This window comes from Protopterus annectens, chromosome 2.part1 (genome assembly GCF_019279795.1).
Source record: "Protopterus annectens isolate FY-2018-M chromosome 2.part1, PAN1.0, whole genome shotgun sequence".
NCBI lineage: Eukaryota > Metazoa > Chordata > Ceratodontiformes > Protopteridae > Protopterus > Protopterus annectens.
This window is the reverse complement of record NC_056729.1, coordinates 423,463,429-423,485,565: the sequence shown is the minus strand read 5'-3', so window position 1 is coordinate 423,485,565 and position 22,137 is coordinate 423,463,429. Positions and strand designations below refer to the sequence as shown.

General features: G+C 39.6%; 1 protein-coding gene across 1 annotated transcript in view; it reads right to left on the bottom strand.

Moving 5' to 3' along the window:
- The window catches only part of REELD1 (reeler domain containing 1), a 298,396-nt gene that overhangs the window by 219,622 nt on the left and 56,637 nt on the right, over positions 1 to 22,137 (bottom strand). The window lies entirely within an intron of this gene.

Sequence of the window (22,137 nt, the reverse complement as noted above, 5' to 3'; positions counted from 1 at the left end):
ATAGCGAAACACTAAAAAAAAGCAACGGAGATCTTGCTTTCTTGGTTGCTTTTGCCCACAGCTCAGATGTACTGCGCAGGCGCGCAGTACATCAGAACTGCCGCGGATGCCAGACATCTGCGGAAGGGCAGCAAACAGGCATTATACTATGCCATTATTTAAGAAAAGTAATAGTTTCTTTTCTTAAATAATGTCATATAATAGCAATAACCACTTCTGGGTGTGGGTAATGCTAAATTTACCCACGGTTGGCTTTGTTTGGTCCTCGGGCCGCCTCGGGACCAAACCACGCCAACCGTGGGTAAATTTAGCATTACCCACACCCAGACGTGGGTTATTGCTATATTTGTCCATAAGAAGAGGTGGCAATAGTATTCATTTTACCTGCAGTAGTTCAGTGTTCTTCATTTATATGTGTGATCTTGATCCGACTTTCATTTTTTTTCACTTTCATTTTTAATTCACAGTTAAGAATTGTGACTGGCTATTTTATACTTCATGTACCTAACAGGTAGAAATGTTGTCTACTATTTGTCTCTGTGTGGCGATGACCACCTTTTTTAAAACATTTCCCTTAATTCCAGTGTCAACTTTTTCTCAATATAAAGTATTTCCCTGCTGTTTAATTCAACCTACAAAATGCTACCAGAAAAGAAAATGTGAGTATTTTAGCTTTGTTTCCTTTATGTGCATGAGTCTACAGAGTTAATGCCTATTGTTTTCCCATATTTCACTGTATTTTCTTTTAGGGTAGTATTTATACTCCTATGATTTACACATGTGCACAGGTAATCAGAAGGCAGTATGAGAAGAAAGGGCCATATGTACGTAAAGTCATGAATACTTTTGGTTATTTTCAGTAAACTGCTGTAGGCTCGAGTCTGCATGGATCTCTCAAGAACATCTGGAAGAATCTGTGTTATGCCAAGCTGAGCACTGCTGGCCTAAAACTTACCCAAATTGTTCTAAGGTGTCTTTCATTTACAGGAGTTCTTATATGAACATCCTGTTTGGGCTTTTATAATGTCAAAAACAGAGAAGATAGGAAAGTTGGAAATAGGGGAAAGAGGACAAGGGAAACACAGATGAACACATTAAGAAGATTGAGCAAAAAAAAATTAAATGTATTTTGGTGTGTTCCTTGTAAAATGTGTGGCTTCTGGAAAATTGTTGCAGACTGCAGTCATTCAGTAATGACAGGCATATGAGTTTCAAATTTTGTATCCTTCAGAAAATGGCTGATAATGTAAAGCTTGTTATTCTAAAAGCTGTTCCTGATGTTGTTCCTTGTTTCTGATTCTTGAGCTAAGAAATTGAGAGGGCAGCGGGAACATGCACTGTATAGTTCTGACATTAGTGAGCTGAGATACATTTCTGTGCATTATTTATGAATGTATTAATTCATGATCTGCATGTCCTCCCCGTGGGTCGAGTGGCGTCCCGAAAGACATGCGCGAATGGGCGTGCCTTCGTTGAAGGTTGGGCGTTGAGCTGCCAACTCGGCACTGTGAAAATCTACTGCCAATCATTAGAGGACCAGAGTTCCGCTGTGGCGACCCCTAACCGGGAAAAGCCGAAAGACAACAACATTCATTCATGATCTCAAACAAAGGAATACAATCATACAAATAGCTGCATTTGTTTGTGTGTGTGTGTGTGTGTGTGTGTGTGTGTGTGTGTGTGTGTGTGTGTGTGTGTGTGTGTGTGTGTGTGTGTGTGTGTGTGTGTGTGTGTGTGTGTGTGTGTGTGTGTGTGTGTGTGTGTGTATATGTGTGTGTGTGGAGCAGTCCTGGACTTTTTCAACTAAATCTGTAAGTTTATAATGTTTAAATACATGGGTGTGTGGTAAAGCACAATCTATTTCTACTGTGGTATAACTTGTTTGTCTTATAAATAATGCAAAAGGAAAAGTTTAAGATGCGACCAAATGACTGTTGGCAAACAAAGCAATACTAAGGGTATCATAAATGTTTTATAAGTATAAAGTCAGAGTTTAATCATGGTGTGAGCTTCCTGCCTAGTTGTTAGCAAATGCATCATGCTTAATAGTTCCACAATGTGCATGACAGTATAGTATTCTGCATTTTGAAGATGGAAAGTTAATTATGCCTGTAATTTCTTTAATTCTTTTTCTTGTTGGTGTAATGGATGTTAATGTATTCATGATATTGTAAGCGTCCTCTTACCTGTATTGCCTGGCTGCTTGATTGCTTGGTGCTGACTGGAGTTGATTGTGTTTTTGGTTGGAGGGGTTGCTTAGCTTGCCCATCTGGGGCCTTGGTCTTTTTTATCTTGAGTTATTTCTCCCAAGAGTCTCTAATGGTTGAAGAACTGGGAATGTAGTAAAACAAGTATAAATTAATATTTTAACCACAATGTGACAATTTTCCACATGTTGCCTATTTGTTCCACCTTGTGATAGATACTATATTGTTCCATAGTTTGAAGATGGAAAGTTGACTATGGCTAGAGTTTCTTTAATTCTATTGCTTGTTGGTCCTGTTAAGGTTATGCTAATGTCAAACCAAACAAAACTGTCTGAAAAATGAAGAAACCTCAACTTAAGAGTCTCTAATGTTTGCCTCTCTGAAGGTTGAAGAACTGGCTGGGTATGGGATAAAACATGTATAAAGTAATGTTTTAACCATGCTATTAAAATTGTTCGTAAATGTCCCACATTTTACCCATTTATTCCTCCTTATAAGAGATAGTTTAGTGTACCATATTCTGAAGATGGAAAGTTGACTATGGATTCAATATTAGTTCTTTCGCTTATTGGTATTGTAAATGTTATGGTAATTTTCACTAAATTGTGTGAGAATGAAGGCTCCCAGCCTATGAATGTAAGGATATATAGTTTTAATTATCTTAGTCATTACAACTGCAATTTCTTAAAGTCTTCTGCTGATACTTGTTCATAGACAGTTATAATAACATTCAGAAAGTCATAAATGCATTATTTAAAATTCCACGATTTCAAAAAAGTATTCACATCCTGAAACTGATTATTGTGACCACACATTCCCTTTTGAGTGCTACCAATACCTCTAAACTTTCATTTATTTTTGCAGAAAGTTCGTGATTTTGTTTTAGATGTTTGTTCTGTCTCTTATAACAATTTTGATTTTCTTGTAAATCACTTGTGATTACAGTTATATTTTTTATTCTTCAAATTCTTCAAAAAATGCATATTGATGCAAAACACTGTTCTTTTAACTTTTATTTGAATTAAATGGTTCCTGATTTACCCCCCCCCCCCCCATTATTTTTGGCTTTGTCCAAAATTCTTCACCAAATAAGTTGAGGGCTATGGTGCGACCTATGAAAAATTCATATCTAAATTATTTCCATTGGTGTTATTAGGTGGCTCATGTTGCTACATTTTCTTGGTACAGGTTTCATATTTATCAGTTCTGTTTTTTCTCAGAGGGGGCTGGAAAAATAACAAATTTGTCTACATTCTCAGTGGCTCAACCGGTAGTGCACTGGCCTTTGGTTCAGAAGGTTGTGGGTTCTATTTGCATGCCATGTACTTTAATTAATTTTATGATACTGACACTACAGTGCACCATAAAAGGTGTGCTGTACTCCTGCATGTGCCATTCTTCAGATGAGGTTTTTAAGCCAAGACCCCATCTGTCCAAGTTCATAGGTTCATAGGTAGGTACTAGGCTATCGACCCAAGGGCCTAAGTAAGCCTAGCCAACAAGGTTCCCTGGCTTACACCACCCATGAAAGTTAATTTCTTGTGCCCCTGTTGAGCAGAGCCGCAGAAGTGATCCCTGGGGTGTATTTCCTATTTCCCATCCACTCATCAAGATTTTTCTTGAAGAGTGCTAATGAGAAACTGCTTGACATAGATGGGTAGCTTGTTCCAGAGTCTAGGAAGTCTCTGGGACAGGATTCTATCCCTCCAGCATGTCCTGTTTATTGTGGTTTATTGTATTTAGGTCCCTAGAGTGTGTAGCTTGGAGGGACTGGGATTTCTTTATGTGTAGAATTAAAGAAATTTTAGCCATAGTCAACTTTCCATCTTCAAACTATGGAACAATATAGTATCTATCACAAGGTTACAGGCATAATTAACTTTCCATCTGGGTTTAACATAGCTTTATATGTTAGGCAGAGATCTCCTCAGAGTAAGCGATATGCTACGTAGTAAATCTGGAGATTTTTGAGACGGTCAGTGTAGGGAATCTGTTTGAGGCCAGTAATCCTCTTTGTGAGGTACTTCTGTGGCCTTTCCAGCTGCTGCAGATGTCTTGTGAGGTACATTCCAAAAGGGGCATTGTACTCAATAATGGGTCTAATGAGTGCCGAGTAGAGGGGAACAATGTCCTCTTTTTTCCTGGACGAGAACCCTTTTGTGATGAGGTGTGCCACATAGAAGGACCTCCTGACTATTGTAGCGATGTGATTATTAAAGGAGAGACTACTGTCGACCTGGGTCCCAACGTCTCTTATCACACATTCAACATTAAGTAGACTGCCATTTATGTGGTAGTTCATGGGTACAGAGTCTTTACCAAAGGGGATGACAATGCACTTTTTGGCATTGAGCTTGAGGCCATGCCTCTGACACCAGGCATCTTTCTCAGTGAGGCCCTTCTGTAGGATGTCCACATCATTTGGGGACTCGACTATAGCTCCTAGTTTGCAGTCATCTGCAAACATCATTAGCCAGAGGCCTTCTGTGTTAGCCTGTAATTCAGAGAAGTAAATACCAAACAGGAGAGGTCCCAGGTCCGAACCCTGTGGTACTCAACTTGTCACTGGTTTGAAGTCAGATTTGGAGTCTGCAACTTTTACAGTGTGGGTTCTGTCAGTGAGCCAGTTGGCAGCCCATCTTGTGATGTAGGGATTTATACCTAGTTTAGTGAGTTTAGCCATAATTCCAGAATGGGGGATGGTGTCAAAAGCCTTGACGAGGTCAAGATAGGCTGTGTGAACCACATTACCCTTGTCTACGGCTTTGGTGACTGCCTCAAAGAAGTCAATCAGTTTCAGAAGGTATGATCTGCCTTTCACAAACCCGAACAAGGTGGGGTCCAGAGTTTGGAGGTTATCAATGTCTTTGTTTATGAGTTTCATGAAGATACATTCCATGGCCTTGCAGACCAGGCTCATCAGGCTAATAGGGCGATAGTTCCCAGGATCAGTGGTGGCTCCCCCTTTGTGGAGTGGGATAACTGTTGCTGTATGCCATTCACTGGGCACAAAGACTGATGTGAGACTATGATTAAACATGGTGCTTAGGTGGGGAGCCAGTTCATTCTGAAGTTTGTGTAAAACGCAGCCTGGGATGTTGTCTGGTCCCATGGATGCTGTGTTTTTGGTTTTAGAGAGTGCTGCTTTTACCTGCATAGATGTGATTACAGGGACTCTGCATTCTTCCTGTATAGATATGGGCCCTTTAGGGGGTGAGGGGGGGGGGTAAAGTTAGCACTGAACCTATCTGCCAGGATGTTGGCAATATCAGTTTGTTCTGTAATTTTCGTGCCGTTGTGCTGTAACTCAGAGCAGATCTGGGGTTTGCCATTGAGATTCTTGACATAGCTATAGAATGCTTTGTGGTTGCCCTTAGAATCAGTGGTGATTTTGTTTTCATAGCTAGCTTTGGAGGATTATATAAGGGATCTCAGCTTCTTACTGAGGCTGACCAGGGAGCTCCTCCACTCATGGGATTTTACCTCTTTTGCAACAGTTTCTTCCTTCTATGGCAAGGGACCACCAGACTGGCTTCTTTTTTTTGGAGGATAGCATATTGGTTCTGTTTGGGATAGTACGATCCATGCACTCGTGTAAGTGCTTATAGAGTGCATTTGTGTAGGATTCAGCAGTCATAACTGTACTGTCCATCTGCATGGGTGTCATGAAGTTCACCACATCTGTCTTAAGAAGCATGAAGTTGGCTTTGCAGACATTTTTTACCGTGGTTTCCTTAATGGTGGGTGGGGGTGGGATGCGGATATCTAGGGTGATTAGCTTATGGTTGTATCTGACCAATTAGAGCTGACTTCAGGTGTGGAACACCGGTCACTCATGTTGGTAATGATAAGGTCTAGGATATTGTTGCCCCTGGTGGGGGTGTGGATAAGTTGATCCAGGGCATTGGAATTTATGAATTCCAGAAAGTGTTGAGAAAAGGAGTTGGTACATGAGTAGTTCTCCCAGTTAATGGTGGGGTAGTTGAAATCGCCCATTATTAGGGTGTTTGGTTGAACCCTAATATTTTCCGGTATATCAAGAAAAGAGGAGTGGGACTCTTAGGGCATGGTGGAGGAATCTGTAGCAAGCTACAATTTGAATTGCAGTTTTGCCCACAGTTAGTTGCACTTGAATAACCTCGGATGCATTATGCTACGCAACCAGCCTGGAGGTGTTGATATCCTTAATGAATATGAACACACCTCCGCCTTTGGTGTTCTGGTCCAGGTTATATGGCCGAAAAATGTGGTATGAGTTATAGCCTGGTAATGCAGGGGTGCTCTCTAGAGCCTTGAACCAGGTCTCAGTCACTGCACAGATATCGATGTTCTCCATTTTAAGTGAGTGCATTTTGAGATTTAGACTTCCAGCACTGAGTAGCATTACCTTCAGTTTTTGGTTGCCTGTTCCTGTTACGGTTGGTGGTAGTTCAGGTGGATTTAAAAAAAATCCCATGGCATTTATCAAAAAGAGTATCTTTGTCAAATTTACCCTGGTCAGTATGAATGCTGCATCGGGTCTCCCCTGAAAAGAGGCCATTAACCTAATGGGATTAACCCAGTCAACAAAAAGTGTAAACTAATAAATTAGCATTGCCTCTACGTGTACATTATTTCACTTTAACTTTGTACTCTGAGTATTTTAATGCATTAAAATCATTAAGTGGGTATTTTTTTATATCTCAGTGGACCTGTTGTGAATAAAACCTTAAGATACACCTCAGAGCATCTATACACTATGACTTATGGAAGACTAGCTTCACTCAGACTCCTGTCTTAATTCAGTAATTTCCTTCAAACTTGTTACAGTGGACGCTTGATTGATTAGGCTGTGTTAAAAGTGTAAGATTCAAGTAAGAAAAAGAATGTGTGAAAAACAAAGTTCTTATTTATCTGAATGGTATGGGGTCAGAATGAGGGAGTAAACATGGCAGAAGCACTGGGGGCACAAAGGAACTAGTGTGCAACAGGGGCCCCTAAGAAGTAATTTGTCTATGGCTCCATTTCACCTGAGGCTGGCTTTGTTGATTGAAGTCAGATATCTGAGATACATGTATTCAGTAAATTGGCCACAATGAGTGGGTCCATACAGAGGCAATATACAGATGAAAGTGAATGAGCCCATCTGTTGTTTGCCCACATTTAATGGTCATTTGGTCATTGACACACTGTAATAGAGTCCAACCTAATTTCAGTTAGCTGTTAGCTCCACCCATGCAGTTGCTTCCTTCAGGCCCCCCCCCTTAAAAATCACCAGCTGCCACTGTGTGTAACTGTTTTTTCCCACTGTTACTAAATGAATGTCATGGCCCATAGTTACGGGCCAGACACCACCCTTTTAGCTGCACAGCTATATACTGTGCACAAGCCTGACAGGGGGGTTGTTGTGCTACTGTCATTGCCTGACCACTATTACTATCATCACTGCTGAGAGCAATAATAGAGGGGGATGCACTAACACTATCAGTGTCCTGCTGAGGCAGTTGTTCACCAGACAGATGCATGATTATGTTGTGAAGAATGCAACAGGCAGTAAACATCCTGCATGCACTAACATCATCATACTGAAGGACACATCCAGACTTGTCCAGGCAATGGAAATAGGCGTTGAGCAGGTGAAACACTCACTCAGTGACTATCCATGTCTAGGACAGGGTGGTGTTGAAGCAGTCCCCGGCAGCTTCCTGGGGGTTATGGACTGCTGTCATTAGTCAAGGTTTGAATGGGTAACCTGTGTCACTTGCAAAACAAAACAGGGAGGGGGTCACATGACAAAAAAGGTAAGGGTGATTACTCACTGATGCATATACCACTCAACAGATACTGAAATAGCTGTGGTTGGGAACATAAAAAAGCTTTGCACTTACCAACTGACCGAGAGAAATTTTACCATGTGGGAAGAGGTGGTAGAGTGCATCTGTATGCCAGATGTGAGAATCATGTGCACTGCCAGGATGCAAGGCCGACACATTTGTGATGCGCCCATAAGCATCACACATTACCAGGCAGTTGATGGAATGGTAGGTATTCCTGTTCTAGTGCCACTACTCCTAAGGCCAAGATGGGGCCTCGATAGCAACATGGGTGCAATCTATAGAACCAAGCACCTCAGAAAACTACACATTCTGTGGAAGGCAGTCATGGGACTGGATCGGTCCTGAGGTGACACCAGGAAATAAATGTACTGATCCACATGTGTCAAGTGTATGTTGAGGAACTGCTGAAGGATCCTCAAGGCAGAAGCCTGTGAGATTCCCAGTCTGTTCCCACTTTGTGTCTAGAAAGTCTCCATGGCTAGTATAATAAGGGTATAGAAAGGTCAGGCATCACCACAATCCTCATTTGTGGCTTCACAGACTCACTAAAACACTTACTATGTCCCTGTCCACTCTAATTCTATCCAAAGCATCCTGCTCAACAAAATTTGGATGGGTTAGCCTTTACCCACATCATCTTCTTGGCTGTCAGATGCCACTAAGAGCACCTGGTTTGGACATGACCAAGATTTACATCTCAGAATGGAAAACTTCTAAGCTAGCAGAAAGTACAAGGAAAAAGGCATGATTCTGTCATTTATAACCCATATGTGCCAGCTCAGATATGCATCAAAAAGCAGCTATGATCTGCGCAAAGACCAAAAGGGCTAATGATTGACACAAGATAGTTACATGTCTTTCACATATTCCTCATTTCCATCTCACTATACCTTCATTTGCAAACTACTTTCACAGACTACTTGAAACAACTGTGTTTAAGTGCAGCTGGTATCTCAGAATTGGGCCTCAGCCATGCTTCAGCACAGTCAGCCAAACTGTTGCTGCACGTAAGTGCAATGACTATAAATACTACACTTAGTATCAGCAACACATACAGAGCAAGTAGTACAAAGGTTTGTTATTCTTAGTTACTACTGTTGTTGTTGGAGTGTCTATCATACCAACAGTGTTGCATGGCAAACTTAAATAAACAGCATACTGACACTCCATCAAAATCTGGGACAACCTCTTCAAGGTGAACAGACTCTTCAAACTACTCCGTCTTGGTAGTGACCAGATATACTCCTAGCCTATTTCTCAGTCTGGAATTTATCAAGCCCCTCCCCCCCAAATCTTTTTCAGACTTACAGCAATTGGAGACTGTATAGTATCATCACATGGAGTGTTTAACATTATTCTGACTTATATTTTCAGTGAATGGGTTTATCTGTCTTCCTCCACCTGGCCTATTAGTATTCAAACCCTTATTATTCCTGGCTGAAACTAGACTCCCCAACTCTGCCACCTACCATGCCAGGGTAAGAGTTCTTATCCTAATTTCTTCCTTTTTGTCAATGGTTACTGTCCAACCCACCCTACTGTCTATCATGGTGACTGGGCTCCCTGGCCCAACATACAATGGGTGACAGCAATTAGAGCTCCCTTCCAGTAATTTACAATTAATCTATCAAACTATTAGCTTAGGAGGTAGGCTGTGTCATTTATAAGCTGCACTTGATGAATGAACCTGACTTCTGGAGGATGTGTATTCCATTCTAGCTACACACTGGGAGGAACCAACAAGATGCAGAAACTAAAGTGTGCATGTCTCAGATGGTTATATTAGATGGGACAGATGCTGCTGATGACTGGGACATACAGCTGCCTCAGTTTAGGTTTGCAAAATGGTTCACTACCAGCTGTAGATTTGGGGGAGGGGGAACCAATGAGATGCAGAGACTGAAGTGTACATGTTTCAGATGGTTATGCTAGCTTGGATAAATTCTGATGACTGAAACATACCTCTGCCCCAGTATTGGTTTATAAAATGGTGCAGAACAAATAGTACCCACTAAGCAACCTATTCTGGATGTTGCTCACCCATGCAGAAGCTTGCATCCTTTCCATGGTTGTGCTATGCTATTTGTCTGGTACTCGGAGCCAGATACCCACCGCACCCCATTTCTGTGCTAATATGGTTCTCAGTGATTGCATTCAAGGGCCACACCTCTGCAGTATTTAGCTGGGTAGCAGGTTCCATTTACCATATGTGTCAGCTGGCTAGCAGGTTCCATTTACCATATGTGTCAGCTGGGTAGCAGGTTCCATTTACCATATGTGTCAGCTGGATAGCAGGTTCTAGTTACCATATGTGTCAGCTGGATAGCAGGCTCCATTTACCATATGCATCAGCGGGTCTATATTAGAACATCGAAGTTTCAAAACTTTGAATGTTCTAATATCGAACCCTATTCAAAAACATCGAACATACAGAACAGCTAATTCTTTCCTAGGGAAAAAATTGCTGTTCCAAAACACATACACACAACACAAGCACACCAAACAAACAGCAATACACACACACACCTAAAATCTTACACTTAACCCTACACTATACTATACACACACCACTAACTATCCACTTACCTTAACCCAAACCCTAACTCTAAGGTCTGTCACTATTGCACACTCACCTCACCTGCGCCGTAACCCTAACTCACCTACCCCATCATAATCCTCACGTCCACACAATCGCACACTTACCTGACCCGTGCCCTAACCCTAACTCACCTAACCTGCCCTAACCCTCATGTCCACACAATTGCACACATACCTAACCTGCGCCCTAACCCCAACGTCCACACAATCGCACACATACCTAACCTGCACCCTAACCCTAACTACCCTAACCCGCACTCAATCGCACACTTACCTGAACCCGACCCATAACTTTCCACCACAGCACTGAAAATACCGAAGCAACAAAAACGGACAACCAAATTCTTTCCCTAGGAAAAAAATCTTTTTCTGTTGCTTCGATATTTTCAGCTTTCACTGAATAGGGTTCAATATTAGAACATTCGAAGTTTTGAAACTTCACTGGTCTAATATAGACCCGCGTCAGCTGGGTAGCGGGTTCCATTTACCATATGTATCGTCTACCAAAATGCTGTTGTGAGCTGATCCTCATCTCTGACCTATTGATAACCTGCCAAGATCCTCCCCACCTATCTGTCAAGGATGTGGATAATCCATGTCTGTATCTGTTTTTTTTTTCAGAAGCAGTAACTAAGAGCACTACTTCATATAAAAGACAAAGTATGGCTTGTAAAATGCAATATGATGTCTTCTTTCTTTGAGTTTATAAAATAATTATCAAATTTAACTTCATTTACAAGCAGCATTTACAAGTTCTTTGTAGCTATTTAATTCAGATCTCTGTATTCAGATTTCTGATTACTGTGTCAGAAAAGTAAAGTTTTCTGCATATTTCCCTGATGTCTAACTCCATATACATACTCAGCTAACACTATACTTCAAAGTTCTTCTAGTTCCCAAAATAATCTGCAATTTTTGCCACAGTGCTTGAGTTTTCATTTGCGTTTGGTATGTAGACAAAGACACCATGTACTATATATCCCACTGATGTGTGGCACAAGCCCTTAGCATGAGCACCTTACAGGTCCTGTGGCAGGGGAGGCTCGAATAGGTTTTATTTTTAAATAGCTGCACTTAGTTATAACTATAAGCAAAGCCTAAGAATAGTATGATTATGTTTAACCAATATAACATCTATATGCACTATCCCACTGGAATACCCTTTTCAGGCGAGTGCGACCACAAATTGGTAACTTCTATTTCAAAATCCCTAAGCCAGCAGATGCAAATATAACAGTATTCAAAGACTTCAGAATTTGGTAAATCTTTTGAGAGGGTAGTGCAAGTCGTGGACTGTGGTCATGCTGTTCATGCCGCATACCTTGACCTCATCAAGCATTTGATATTATACCACATGCCAACATCATGAACATGCTAAATGCATTCCAAATTGATCCCAGTGGAGTTAGATGGATAGCTAATTGGCTGAGGGACAGAACCAATACTGTGAGGGTGGGGTACCACAGGGATCCATGCTAGGACCTCTGCTATACAGTATATACTTCTCTGATCTAGCAGTTGGTGCAGAAAATTTCTACAGTGCAGGGTTTGATTCCCTCAGCCCTCATTTGCTTACTGTGTGACCTTGAGCTAGTGACTTAACCAGGCATTAGTCCTGGGTCATCCTGAAAAGAGACTGTGCAGCGAGCTTACCTGGTAAACAAATGGATATTATTTACCATACCTCTATTTCCAAATCAGAAATGAGGATTTGAGGTTAAACAAGTTTGCAGATGTGGCAAACTGGGTGCTATACTTAATTCCCCTTCTGATATGCAGAAGCTACAATGTGAACTTATACTTGTCAATAGCTGGTGCTCTGTTAACAACCTAAAACTAAATGCTGAAAAATGCAATCTTGTTTACATTTGGTAAACAAACCCTCTGCCCAGCTTATAATAGAACACCCCCCCCCCCACTCCAAAACAAAGATGTTGTGAGAGACCTAAGAACATGAGTATATAACTCCTTCTCCTTTGATCATCATATTGCAACAGTGGTCAGGAAATTCTTCTGTCTGGCATAGCTAATTGCAAAGGGTACTTCCTACTTACTCTAGATCCAGAGAAGTCCTTACTCTTCTATAATTTGCTCTGATCAATCCCATCATTGGATACAATGCTTTGCTTGGGATGTATCCTACTGAACATATCAAACAGCTACAGAGATCCCAAAGGTTCCTGACAAAAAAAAAAAAATCCTGGGCCTCAGTGGGGTCTATATTATGTAACTGAAAAACCTTTCCAGTGAACACCACATCATCGACACGTATTCAGAGAAATGTACTTCCGCGATTCACTGAATACTTAAAGGGCAAACACATACTTGCCCTGCAACCCCATGGACCTAAATCTAGCTAAACCAAACCCACCCATGTGGGGGACTTTGCCTCCCCACCCCCCCCCAATTAAATATACCAACTCCAAGATCAGACTACAGTGGAGAAAAGGGCAAGATTGTGTACTTGGCCAACTACGTCTTTGCCTTGTAAGTATTCAGTGAATCACAGAAGTGAATTTCACTGAATACGTGTCGACAATGTGGTGTTCACTGGAAGGGTTTTTTGGTGACATAATATAGACCCGCCTCAGTGTCCTTTAGACTCCTTAGGGGTGCCCTATGCCTTGGGCGACCACGGTGGTGCAGCGCTTAGCATTGCCGTCTCATAGTAAGAGGTTCTCTGGTTTGATTCTTGGCTGGGGCACCTTCTGTGTGGAGTCTGCATGTCCTCCCTGTGTTCGCGTGGGTTTCCTCCGGGTGCTCCAGTTTCCTCCCACATCCCAAAGACATGCAGTAGGTGGATTGGACACTCTAAATTGGCCCTAGGTGTGAGTGTGTTTGTGTGTGTGCCTTCTGTGGAAGGTTGGGCGCCAGGCTGGCAACATGACACTGTAAAACTCCACTGCCAGTCATGAGTGGACAGATGATCTGCTGTGGTGACCCCTAACCGGGAAAAGCCAGAAGAAGAAGAAGAAGGGGTGCCCTATGCCTTATCTTTTACGTCATTAGAAATCCAACAGTTCAAGACATCGTATTTCCCTAAAAATCAAAAAGTCCATTGAACCTAGAACCAGAAATCTGAACCTGCTTCAGCAAATATCAAATCTGGGTGGGCACTCAGATTTATCACCCAGTGATTACCCTGTCTCTAGACCAAACATCATGTCCAGCTCAAGCAGTGTGATGCAGTATCTTCCTTTATGAAGGAATTAGACAGCTGGAAAGTCATTCATAAATTTATACACTGCATGACTGGCTTGAAAAAGGAGGTAAGGTCTGAGAGTGGGTATTAGCAAGGAATAAAGAGCATAAAGAGCAGGTTGGGAGGGTGGCCTAATGGTTAAGGTGTTTGCCTTACGAACATGAGGTGCAGCATTTGAGTCTCACAAGGGATAATTGGCTAGGCTTAAAATGGCTCGTAAGTGCAGTCAGCCTAGTACTAACCTATGAACCTATATGACCCACTTGTCTTTTACATGTTATGATTCTATGGCATGACCAATTGCAATGTAATGCACGAAATTGATCATTAAGTCAAAACTATTTGCAAGACAATACTAGTTAGCTGCACCTACTGACCAAGGTGACTTCTGGGTGAGCATGATTCAGAAAATGACAAGTGTATGCAACCCTGGCTCACTGGCACAAGACAGTATCGCACACTGAAAATCATCAATGAGATATTCATTATTTGTGTGTGCACTACATTTGGACAAGTTGCATTTTCTAACTGAAGACTAAAGCTGACCTGTACAGCTACAGCTGCTCACAGCAATACTAGTCATAGATTTCTAAGCTGTACATCATGCTGTGTACCCCTTCATATCCCCTTCCTGATAGCACTATACCTTCAGACTGCTTCGGATTCAGAGGTAGGCCTACTGCTGTGATGCAATGCAGTCCGTAGAATCACAGTGGTGACCTATCTTCCCAAACAAGCTATATAATAATGTGGCATTCCAGGGAAGTGGTTCATGCTAATTAACCATGTACTCTCCTGTGAAAATGCATGCAATAAGGCGTGTGTGCAGTTGAGTGATTAATCACTCTGTTGCGTTATTTAGATTGGCTAGCTGAGTTAAAAACACAGCCAAGACTTCAAATGCACCCATTACCTTCAGTGGGTTAGACTGCATAAGAAGCATGTGAAGGGGACTTTAGCATACAGATAGTGTTGGGTGTTTGTGTGCAAGTGTGAGTGCATGCAAAGGGATGAGTAGTCTTAGGTGTGTGTATCCACATGTGTGTCTATACATGTATGTGTGACAGCGGGTCAGCCTGGGTAGTTGCAATAGTGTAGATACATAGTGTAGGAGTGTGTGTGTGTGTGTGAGTGTGTGTGTGTGTGTGTGTGTGTGTGTGTGTGTGTGTGTGTGTGTGTGTGTGTGTGTGTGTGTGTGGGTGAATATGTCCATGAGTATGACTGGATGAAGAGTGAGCTGTATGTGTGTCTGTGTGTGAGCTTGTGGCGACTGTCATACTTCTAAACTTCCCCTAAACTAATAAGCAAATCCTGCAATATTGGGGGAGGACACAAGATACCAGGGAAATGTAAATATTACTTTAAAGGCACTTAAAAAATTACTACAATGGCAAATTTTGCAGCACATAAAATGTACAGGTAGGGGAGACGGGGGGACACTAGACACCAGGGTTACTACTTAACTATTAGGCACCTAATGAAATTTCACCACTTGAAAAGCTGATTCTGACCAAAACCCCATAAAAGAGTGAAATTTGAAGATTGCTCTTCTCTTTTAAACTTTGTTTTACAGGGTGGCAAGCCCCCCTGTCCCAGACGTATATATACCAACTCTGAGATCACCAAACCGCAGAGAAAAGGGAATATTCTGAGAAAAGGCCATCTTGGACTTAGTATATTTAAGTCTATTTTTTGTCTATTCAATCTCCATGTTTTGGGACTCACTCTAGCTGGTCCTGACATTTCAAATGGTTACCTAAACAGTACCTTCAACTCCCTTAAAAAGTTAATAGAATAACAGCATTGAAAGACATGGGTGAGGAGAACAGTAGGCACAAAGATACTGTTTAAATATTACTTCAAACTCTCAAACTCACTTAAAAAGTTAATAAAACAGCAGTTTTGCAGCATGAAAGATTTAAGACGTATGTTGGCAAGTAACGCTAGATACAACAGACTCTCATTAAACATTGCCCTAACTTAAAAACAGATTCAAATTCTTGATCCTTTGGACCAAAAGCAACTTGTCAAGGCAGAGCTTTAATTCTCTGCACTAACACTCACTAGGCATCAAGAATACAGATTAAATATTATCCTAAATCACTTAAAATCCCTAAATAAGCAATGGGGGGAAAAGCTTTGAACCCTATACCCTTGGCTTAGAAATTTACAAGTCAGTACTTTAGTCCTCTGCACTAACTAAGGACTTAATAAAAGAGGAGTTTTTTAATCAGGATATGTTTTCTGAACAGCAAGAAGTATGAAACTATAACGCCTGGCATTACTGACTACATCTAATGGCCTACAAGTTATGACAGACAGGGCAGGTATAAGGCAAAATCAGGGGCACTCTGTAAAATCAGGGACAACTGAGAGAGATGGGGGTATGTCTTTTGGGGTAGCCTAATATACCTTAAATGGTTGTGCGCTAGACTTCCATACAAAGCAGGGAAAAACACCAGACAATGCCAGGAAGAATCATTAAATAAATTTATAGAACAGGTCTAGCATAACAATGCAGTATCTGATAAAGAAGAATGAAACTCTAATGTCTTGCATTATTGACTAACTGATAAAACAGATTGCAGAAGGAATCACCACAAGGAAATACACCTCCGTTGTAATCCAAAGTAACATCTTTTATTACAATACAAAAGATAAAAATGAGCGCTTTCGCGTAGAGTAAACTACGCTTCTTCAGATATAATTTTTCTAAGAACCATTCACTGTTTTATACAAACTTTTGGTGGTCAAGCCAAACCATTAAATAATTAATCAATTAATCAATTATCATATATAACTGGTTGTTTAAAGTGCTCTATGCCATTTAAAGTGCTCTTATGCCATTTAGAATGCTATTCAAAATACTATGCATATTTAAAACAAATGAAACATACATATACCAGTATAACATCATATCGTAGATGTAATTGTAAAAGTTTTTTAGTGTTGTGACACATTGTCTTACTGGTTTTAATAAAATTTTAGCAGATATTACACTGGTTTTATAAAACCATTAAACCTTAAAAAACATATTTAAAACATATTTCTTATACACATTAATTGTAAAGCTCATGTACACTCATAGTTTAGTACCATTCTAAAAAGTCAAAGCATACTATAATAATATGCTTATCAAATATTTGAAAGATTGTGAAACCCGTTAGATCTTTTATTGTGATATATCTAAAAATGCTCTTATGTACATAAGGAAATGTATTATATGAGTATTATTATATAAACTCTTCAAAATGTATTAATTTAATTATTAAAATTTATTTAAAAATCCAAATATAACATAAAATTATAAATTAATATATTTGTAGTTCTTATAACATCCAAGAATGTTTATAAATACAAATCAAATATAAAAGTCAAATTCTATAATATTTATAACTTTCTATTATTTAATACAGGTTTCACCGATATAAATTGATTAATACCTGGTGTAATGTGTGCTCTTAAAGTCAGTATCCATTTGAGTTCCACATTAGCCAAATGGTTAATTTTGTCACCTCCTCTTGGATTTGGAATAACTAATTGCAAAACCCTAAAGCTAAATTTATGTGTTTTATTATCTTGCACATGCTTAGCTAGGGCATTTTGTTCATTCCCTTTCCTTATATCGTATAGGTGATTGTATACCCTATCTCTTAGCCTTCTTTTGGTTAGGCCTACATAAAATGCCTGACAGTCATCACATGTTGCTAAATATATAAGGTTAGTACTATCACAGTTAGAATAACTGTTTGTTGTAAATGTATATAAACCATCAGGATGTTTAAAGGTTTGATTCTTAGAAATATATGGACACATGTGGCAATGGCCACAGGGGTAAGTTCCAACTTGGGTATATTTAACATTGTCATATATATTACCTTTTTCTATACATAATATTTGCTTTAAATTTTCACAATTCTTATAATTAAATCTGGGATAATCACCAACTAGAGTTTTAGTAAATGGGTCCATAGTGAGGACGTTCCAATTCCTATTAATTATCTTTTTTAATATATTGACATCACTAGTATACTTCATTACAGATGGTATTTTTTCTATAAACTTTTTTCGTTTTAACTTTTCTGTATAAAAAGCTTGTTTATAATGAAATTTCTCATTTCCTTCTTCTAATAATATATTACCCATTGTTTGTTGTTTACAACTTTTAATCACTTTATTGTTATAACCCCTTTCTTTAAAAATATTTCTAGCTTTTCTATTTCTGATAAAAGTGTGTCTGTTTCTTGACAAACTCTAGTTATTCTAATGAACTGGCTTTTTACTATTCCAGGAAATGTATGTCTTGGATGCATACTTTCATATCTCAATAAAGTATATCTCCAGGTGGGTTTTCTGTAAAGGGAAGTACTAATATTGCCTTTTTCATTAAATTTCAAAGATAAATCTAAAAAGTGAATCTGATCTTGTGAAACTTCCACTGTAAATTTCAAAAAGGATGTGGTAGTTTCCAGATGGCTAAAAAATGTTTTTTAAATCAATGTTATTACCCTCCCATATAATAAGGACATCATCCACAAATCTCCGATAGAGTTTGACATTCTTAAATTGAGTATGTTTAAACAAAAAATTCAGTTCCCATTGATAAACTACAAGATTTGCACAGGGACAACTGAGAGAGATGGGGGTATGTCTTTTGGGGTAGCCTAATATACCTTAAATGGCTGTGCGCTAGACTTCCATACAAAGCAGGGAAAAACAGACAATGCCAGGAAGAATCATTAAATAAATTTATAGAACAGGTCTAGCATAACAATGCAGTATCTGATAAAGAAGAATGAAACTCTAATGTCTTGCATTATTGACTAACTGTATTTATCTGTGATTTACAAGGATGTGGAAAAATAAGAGGCTACATTGGGGACAGTCTGTCAACTCAGGGACAGGTAACAGGTATGTAGGTGAATATTTGTGTGTTTGAATGTACGCATGTAAAAGAGAGAAGGAATGACAGGGTTGTCTGTGCTCGCATAGTACATGGACTGCAAGAGGGGATTACAGCAAGAAAGTACTCATTAGCACTAATGGCAGCATCGTGTGATTCACAGATATGTAAATTAGCTGATAATTAGGTCTTTCCTCATTGACACCCACATGTCTCTGAATCTAGTGTTCTATGATCTAGGAAGTAGCTCATTTTAGCCACAGCTCTAAGCCCCTGTAGTTGGATTCTTTCTGAATCTCAGGGTAAGTCTTAATAAGAATTACTGTGTTTGTGCCAGCTGACTAATTAAATATTCATGCATGCTCTGTGTGAGGTTCTTTTTGAGAATCACACTTTGCAATTTGGCAATCCCCTCGCAACTTGCAAAAACCAATGTAAAGCTGCTAGGTGCTGTTTCTGAATTCAAGTCGTATGTATACAGTGAACACCACTGAATTAATACTGGTTATAAAACCGACATAATTATGTTTTAGTTAAATAGATATACAGAGTTTGTCACGTATTATGCATGTATAAGTTTATTATTCGGAGTTGTTACATAATCAGAAGAATATTCCTTAAACATATTTCAAATGCCCATCACTGAGAAGTGTAGGATGGAATCACTGCAGATTCCACAAGCTTTGAGCAATATGTTCAAATCTCAAAATGTTGGCTAGTAGCTTGCCTGAGGAGTTCATCACCAGTTTAAGCTACCAAATATCTGTATCATCTAGCCCTAGGAAAGGGCTAATTCTATAATCCATCCAAGAAGATTTAAGTGCATGGCCAGTTGTTGTGAGGTCTTCATTTGGTAGAAGCTGCTTAATTCAAGGGACATTATTCAGATGAAAACAAGATCTTCAATTACAGTGAACAGCTACTTCTTAAGTATAACATATTCATCATGTATCACTCTGATTTTGCACCGCAGACACCATCTTCGACCTTCAACTTCTATAACAATAGTAAGACTCAGACTAAAAAAGGCAAAGAAATGAAGTTTAACATACACAATCAACCCTTCTGTCTTTTAGAAATCATGTTTCAGTCAAATTTTTCCAGCCTCCTGTGATAGCTGACTTGAGGTAATGCCTTAGCAAAGGCAGAACAGTTACTTTTTGTGGTCTATATTATTTTCTTGAATGGCTATTCAACAAATAACCATTCGTTGAACACCTATTTAGCAAAGCAGCTCTCTTCACTGAATGGCGAATTTTAACTAGGCAAACCAGCGGTTGGCCACTGTCTGGAATTTGCCTTTTTCCCCCACTATAGTGCAATCTCGGAATTGGTATATTTAGTTGAGGGTTGTAGGGGCCAGGTTTTAAATTTTATTTATTTATTTATTTTTTTTGTGGTCACTTGGTTGGCCAACTGCTTGTTTGCCCTACTTAAAATATGCTGTTCGATGAAGAGCGGCTTTGCTAAATAGGTGTTCAATAAATGGCTATTCCCTGAAAAGCCATTCAAAGAAATGACATACACCCACTTTTTGCATAGAAAAGCCAATATAATTGGGTGTCATCAGCATAGCTGTGATACCTCAATCCATTCCTTCACGTGATATCTCCCAATGGTAGCATGTATACTGCAAACGATAGCAGTCCTAAAAATGAAACCCAGGAGAATTATATATTATAGAGGATAGGAGGCAAATAACTTCAAACTGACAGAAAAGCCTCACAGGGAAATCCAAACCACTTCTAAAGAAACCGACAGTCCACATGATCTCTTACCAAAAGGAGGGTATAAGCAGGGTTGTCTCTTTGTTGCGATATGTTCTTAACATTGATAGGAGTCATGCAGGTCATATGAGTTTAAAAAGGACTTGAGTTGTACATTCAAAAACTTTTCCGTCACCCTGTCATTAAATGGTAAAGAAGGAACTAAATAATAATTACTCATCTTATGAGGATGCCGGGATGGTAGCTTGAGATAAAAGTAACAAGGCCTCCTTTAAAGCAGATACAAAATAAAGACTCAGAGTGAATCTCACAATCTGGAAAATTATTGGCGCCAGAACTTTTAGACAAGATCTCATGAACTTGGCAGAATCAGAGGTGAAGCCACAGCTTGTGAGTTTTAAGCATCATCTCAAGTCTATGACCTCAGGATACTTAGCAAAGTAAAACTCATCCCAAATTCAATATGGAGACTCTATAGGCAGATCACTGCAAGGCCTACTGGACACATATTAAAGAATCTTTTACCTGATGGTAATAGTCTTATCCACAAAAGAATGAGCAGCAGCCTCTCGGAGTATGGGGCAGAATAGGCCTCAGATTGTTAGACTGTCTGGAATATACAGCTTATTGATAATTTTGAAAAGCACAGTTTGCTAGTTTGACATGGTAGATATTTTCCAGGACAAAACCACAAACCTACGGGAAATCATCTCTGATTGGTAATTATGCATAATGTTCACCCAACCTAAGCTAGTTTTCAAGCAGGTAAGTTCATCCTCACATTTACCTCAACAGACTCCACCCTTTCCTTCTAAGATGACACAGCTCCATATCATACCATGGCTTGTGTGCTCTACCAGGGATTGGGTATACATGAAATAGGATGAAAAATCAAGTGCCTCACCAGTTATTACTAGGACATCATCAGGTTTTCCACAATTGGCTCCATTAGGAACTGGTCAAATGCAGAAAGTAACTTTATTAATGCCTATTTTAATTAGCTTTCTGAATAAGACTAGCTCAGAGTCAGGCGGCATTAGTTTGGGGCTCTCCATGATGAAATTAACTAGGTGATGATCAGACTAAATGACTGGCCCCACCATAAAGTCAGTGGTAGAGACTCCTTCTCCAAGCCACAGGAAGTGACATCAAACTAAATCGAGTTGCTGGCTACTGAGACTTGTCTGCATATATCAACTGGACACAAGGTGATTTTAAGTATATTTTTCTCTGCACTTATTTGAGATTTGAGTCAGTAAATATTGTATGTCTTTGAGTCAGTAAATATTGTATCTCTGTCTCTCTGCAGTTAAGTTGCCTGAAGTGTGAAAAAGTGTAGCCATCTGGGCTCACTGAAAGTTGTTAGACTACTTTGAAATTCCTTTGTTAGTGTTAGTTAGCTTGGGGGTTTCTGCTAGCATTAAAATCTGTGTTGGTTACATTTCCAGTAATCATTTTAAATTGAGTTGCTGGCTACTGAGACTTGTCTGCATATATCAACTGGACACAAGCTGATTTAAGTATATTTTTCTCTGCACTTATTTAAGATTTGAGTCAGTAAATATTGTGTGTCTTTGATTCAGTAAATATTGTGTCTCTGTCTCTTTGCAGTTAGTTGAGTCAGTAAATATTGTGTGTCTTTGATTCAGTAAATATTGTGTCTCTGTCTCTCTGCAGTTAGTTC